This window comes from Elephas maximus, chromosome 7 (assembly GCF_024166365.1).
Source record: "Elephas maximus indicus isolate mEleMax1 chromosome 7, mEleMax1 primary haplotype, whole genome shotgun sequence".
Lineage (NCBI taxonomy): Eukaryota > Metazoa > Chordata > Mammalia > Proboscidea > Elephantidae > Elephas > Elephas maximus.
The window spans coordinates 64,469,555-64,475,677 of NC_064825.1; positions in this window are offsets into that span (position 1 = coordinate 64,469,555).

Here is a 6,123-nt window from a genome sequence, read left to right on the forward strand (position 1 = left end):
TCCACTTGTGATATTTCTGTTATGGTAGCCCTAGATAACCATGACAATATAAATTATACCTTAATAAAAAAGGGTATAAAATTTATAAAATTAATAATCAAATATTTTAAGGTTTTTCCAACTGGTGCTAAACAAAAACGTACAGATTCATACTATCAATTTTCTGGGTTGTATCAATCTGCCTTTTGGCATGACAGAGAAAAAATATAAAAATTATTACATAGAGATAAATTAATAATATGTAATTATTGAAACCGTTACACTTACTGTAAAAAATTTGACAATTAAAATAATATTACAAGACTTTTAAGATATCAAGAATTGCCTTTAATTAAAATAAACTGATTTTCTAAAGTTCAGGGCATTATGTCTTAGATTGCATTAGGGGAACATATGTCTTATTCATATATAAGGAGATGTTTTGCTTTTAAGAGTACAGTTTAATCTGCTCTATGAAAAAATAAGAGCTGTTATTAGGTCATTAGTAAGCTTGGAGCTGTTATTAGGTCACTAGTAAGCAAGCTTGGAGCTTAAAAATTGTTATTAAAGCAATATATTAACAATATCCGTAATCTTTTGACAAATGTTTATGAAGTTTTTTTTTCTGTAAGTCTGAATAAAAGTTTATGAAATTTTAAGAAGAGGAAGAAGAAAGAAGAAGCTGTCACCTCTTGGGGATTGAGAAAGAGCCCTGGTTCAGGAGCTAAGAGACCCAAGTTAGAATCATAATTCTGCAGTTTACTCAGATCATGTGACCTCAGGCAGGTCGCTTGCCCTCTCAAGTCTTTGACTTACCCACTTTATGAAGAATGGCCTGGCTGGCAGCAATGGTTTTCAATATCTGCACCTTTGGGAACATTTTTATTGCTTTCCCACTCCAGGGACCCCATGATTAGAAATATTTTCACCTCTGAAACAAATAACATTTATAGTCAGTTTCCCCATTTTTTATTAACAAAAGATGCATTAATGTGATTCTCAGGTCTTTCAGTTAGCACAAGGTAGTCAGTTGTTGTTAGGTGCCATTGAGTGGTTCTGACTCATGGCAACCGTATGCACAACAGAACAAAATACTGCCCGGTCCTATGCTGTCCTCGTAATTATTACCATGCATAAGCCCATAGTTGCAGCCACTGTGTTAATCCATCTCGTTGAGAGTCTTTCTCTTTTTCGATGACCCTCTATTTTACCAAGCACAACGTCCTTCTCCAGGGACTGATCCCTCCTGATAACATGTCCAAAGTATGTGAGATGTAGTCTCGCCATCCTTGCTTCTAAGGAACGTTCTGGTTATACTTCTTCCAAGGCAGGTTTGTTCGTTCTTTTGGCAGTCCATGGTATATTCAATATTCTTCACCAGCACTACAATTCAAAGGCATCAGTTCTCTTCGGTGTTCCTTATTTCTTGTTGTCCAGCTTTCGCATGCATATGAGGCGATTGAAAACACCATGGCTCGGGTTAATAAGAGTGGCCACAAAAGAATTAATATAATTCCAGCCAGAAGGAAAAAAAGAAAGGACGTTTTGTTGGCCTGTCCCAGCTTCTCCTAGATTAAAATGATTCTCACCCACTGGGCTTTGTGAAATACTGGAACTGGCCCAAAGCCCCCACCACTACAGTCTTCATGCCCTGCCAGGGACAAGGCAATGTAAAGTGGGGAACTACTCCTTCTGATTACAACCTTTCACCTCTGAGACTGAAATTCAGGGTTATGGCTGGGCTATCCCTTGTTTTGCCCCCTTAACTCCTGTCTGTTGTCCACTGACTTTGCTAAGCTCAGGTTGTGAGTTATCAGCATTTGTGCCTCTGCCCCTCAGGGGCCCTGAGGTGACAGGTGGGGGGGACTTACATTTGCACAGATAAAACATTTCCCATGAGACACCATTCACAGTACCAAAAAACCAAACCAAACGGGTTGCCATCCTGTCTTTTCTGATTCTTAGTGACCCTACAGGTCAGAGTAGAATTGCCCCCATAGGGCTTTCTAGGAGCAGCTGGTGGATTCAAATTGCTGACCTTTTGATTAGCAGCCAAGCTCTTAACCACTGTACCACCAGGGCTCCCCTCATTCGCTGTAGTTATTATTAATTTATATAGTAGTTATTATGACAGTTTTCCAATAGATGGCAGTAAAGTATCTCAGGAAGGGGAATGTTTGTGTCGTTCACACAAAGTCACCATATAAGCTAACAGTGGGGCTGGCACTTTCTCTACATTGCCCAACATGGTCTTGGTAAATAGCAGGACACAGGAAGTAAAACTGGGCCTCACAGAACTGCAAAGTCGACATCAGGGATACTGTCTCATCACATGGCTTCTTTCTGTGCCTCTGCTTCACTCTTCTGCCTCAGTAGACCACCTTCCATTCCTACTCATGTTTGTACATGCTCTATACTGGTTGGCACGCAACATCCATTCCCACCTATTATTTCCAGAGCCAACTTCATGGGCATCCCGTATGGACAAAGGGCCTTATACTTAGGAGGGCCCAGTACTTAGTGTAATGGTGTAATGCTCTACTGTCACAGTCTTGAAATTCTTAATAATTTTATCTTTGAACTTGTGCTTTGCAAGTGGAGTCCAGCAAGATAGAGGAGCACACATGTGAGCATTAGAGATATGGGCAATATCCATGCCCACAGTTCCTTGCTGCCCCATTCCCATACAGCGTTTAGAATACTCCATGAACAGAGAGAGAGTTTTGGTGGACCTATAAGGTGTGGGAATTCAGCAAGACTCAAAGGTAGTAGAAGGTAAGCATTGTTAGTCTAAAACTGCATAATTAGGAGTGCTGACAATCCTGACAGGCTGTGCTTTCTGTTCAAAGGAGAACTTGCTTGTAAGGAAGAATGATAATGGCATTTCAAGTAATACAAGTGACCAAAGAATTCTATCACATCCTTTCTAATTTTTGTGTTAATTCCCTGTATTAGCCTATCACCACTGAAAATGGCATAGGGAAAAGGGAAAGAGGGCAACCCATAGTTCCTTTTTCTTTCAGTTCTTCCTTCCTTCCACGTAAGCAGAGGGTGAGTGTTGGTAGAATGTGGGCATGTCAAGAAGTGAAATTAAAATCAGTTGAAGGTGTAGGTGTAGATATTGATGAAATGTTGTGTCGTTGTGTATACATTACAATCAAAAAGAAAAAAAAACAGTTGAGGTACTTTTTGAAGCATTTCCACTATTCCCGTAAGAATGAAGTACATATGCAGGTAAGAATTGCAACAAGAATTGTGTAATTTCGGTAATTCAGCCTACGAGTTAAACGCTCTTACATTTGTGTTTAAAACAGGTATTGCACAGTATAAGACGAATGGTAAAATTTATGCTAATAGTTAAATTTTTTTTTTGTTTACTTAAAACATTAAATAGAAACCACTATGAAAGGAGGGAGACCTTGGAAGAAAGGAAAAATCTTATTTTCTGTGCCTTTAACATCACTTTTTTTCCTGCTACTTGAATAAGGGACCTGCATTTTCATTTTGCACTGGGCCCTGCGAATGTAGCTGGCCCTGATTATTCCCTTCTGTACCGAAGAGTGAAAGCTAACAACTCTAAATAAACTATAGAGTTCTGGGTATAAATTAGGTTTCACAAATTTTATATGCACTTGCAAGAGGTTTAAACATAGAAGAGACACAGGGGCCATTTTCCCGCTACTTTTGTCTGTTTCCAGCAGGCAGATATTGTTGTAGAGATGCCAGTATCTATCTCCAGCTTTGTAGACAACGTGACAGAGTAGTAGTGGCAGAGCAGACTCCTTCTTCCAGTGCCCAGGAAACAGCAGTGGATGCTGTGGTAGTTTAGATTCTATCCTCCTGAGCCCAGGGTCACAGCCATAGTGGTGAGTTCTTGAACACAATAGTGCCAATTCTGGAGTTTTGTAGGAGTTATTCCTGGAGGGCCAGTTTAAAGTTTGCTCCTCCAAACTTTCCAATGATTTTGTAAACACCTAAAATTCCCTATATTAAGTTCTTTTCTGCTTAAAATACCTGGAACAGCATTGCTCCAAACCAACTCCAAAATATCGCACATTATAATGGAATGTTCCTACCGTACCACCATTAATAATGATGAAACTAACCTAAAAGATCTGGTCAATTAAAAAACAAAACACACAGCTTGTTTAAGCATGCACTTATTCATTAAACCTTTCTTTACTTCAAACAAACAAAACCTGGAGTGGTTTGACTACACTGATCCCTGACTGGTACATACCCTATGTCTGTCCCAATTCAGATCTTCGTGTTCACAAAGTGTTTTTCAACAGCACTTTCTTCCAAAGGAGGAAGTTGAAAACCTTCAGCCTCATTTTGCTCAGAAGGCTTTCACCACCAAATAGAAAAACTTGAGGCCCAACTTAGTTCTGAAATTGCTGTGCACATATCTGACCACCCCTCCTATCCCTCCAGCTTTACCTCACCCACACTCCCACTACTTGCTCTCACCTCCAGGAGACTTTTCAGTTCCTTTACCCCTTCTTTTCTTCAAGCCTCATTAACGTATTATGGATTGAATTGTGTCCCCCAAAATTATGTTAGAATCCTAACCCCTGTGTCTGCGGACGTAATCTAATGACCTTCACAATGGAATCTAATGTCATGTTAATGAGGCCATGCAAGTGTAGGGTATGTCTTAAACCTAAAAACTTGTAAATTATAAGAACAGGTTAGACAGAGATAAGCATACCTCAGGAAAGACACACACCATGTGAGGATTGCCAAGGAACCAAGGAATGTCAGGGGCTACCTGCAAGGAAGGATTCTACACGGCCTTCTAAATAGCTAAATTACAAACACTGAAAGGTAAATTTTTTTAAATAATTTTTATTGTGCTTTAAGTTTACAAGTCAGTTTCTCACATATAAACTTATATATACCTTACGACATACTCCCATTTACTCTCCCCCAATGAGTCAGCCCGCTCCCTCCTTCCAGTCTCTCCTTTCATGACCGTTTTGCCAGTTTCTAACCCCCTCTACCCTCCAGACAGGAGATGCCAACATAGTCTCAAGTGTCCACCTGATGGAAGTAGCTCACTCCTCATCAGCATCTCTCTCCACCCCATTGTCCAGTCCAATCCATGTCTGAAGAGTTGGCTTTGGGAATAGTTCCTGTCCTGGGCCAACAGGTTTGGGGACCATGACCGCTGGGGTCCTTCTAGTCTCAGTCAGACCATTAAGTCTGGTCTTTTTATGAGAATTTGGGGTCTACATCCCACTGATCTCCTGCTCCCTCAGGGGTTCTCTGTTGTGCTCCCTGTCAGGGCAGTCATCGGCTGTGGCCGGGCACCATCTAGTTCTTCTGGTCCCAAGATGATATAGTCTCTAGTTCATGAGGCCCTTTCTGTCTCTTGGGCTTATAATTACCTTGTGACCTTGGTGTTCTTCATTCTCCTTTGATCCAGGTGGGTAGAGGCTTGTTGATGCGTCTTAGATGGCCACTTGCTAGCATTTAAGATGAAAGGTAATTTTTTATACAACAGGCAATGTTGGCCCTTTTTATTTTTTTCAAAGAGAATTTTTATATTTACCTTTATTTACAATTTAAAATTTTGCTTTAAGATCCTCAAAAGCCAACCATCTAGGTTAAAATTTTAAAGATCTTTGTTCTTAGAGGCAAATATGTGCATCAAAATTCAAGAGAATAACATAACCAAAAACTTCATGCTATTTGGTTCCTTGGTTTGGAGGTCCAGGGTCATGGTTTCATGGGACATCCCAGTTAATTGGCCTAATTACATGTTTAGTGTTTCTTTTCTACCTCCTAGTTTGTTGTGTAATGCCTGGGGTCTTAAAAGCTTGCAAGCAACCATCCAAGGCACAACAAATTCTCTATTTGCCTGGAGGAACAAAGGAAGGAGTCGGGAATAGGACATGGAATGTGTGGCTCATTGCCTCCATGAACAACTGCCTCCTTTGCCAAGAAACCAGAACTGGATGATGCCCAGCTACCATTACTGAATGTTTTGATCGAAGATTCTATAGAAGAATCCTAATCAAAAGGGGGAATATGCAGAACAGAATTTCAAATTCTCATGGACTTGGTTTCCTGCCGCCATGAAGGCTGGGTGAATCCCTGAAAGTACGGGCCTGAAAAAATCTTTAAGACTTAAACCAAAGA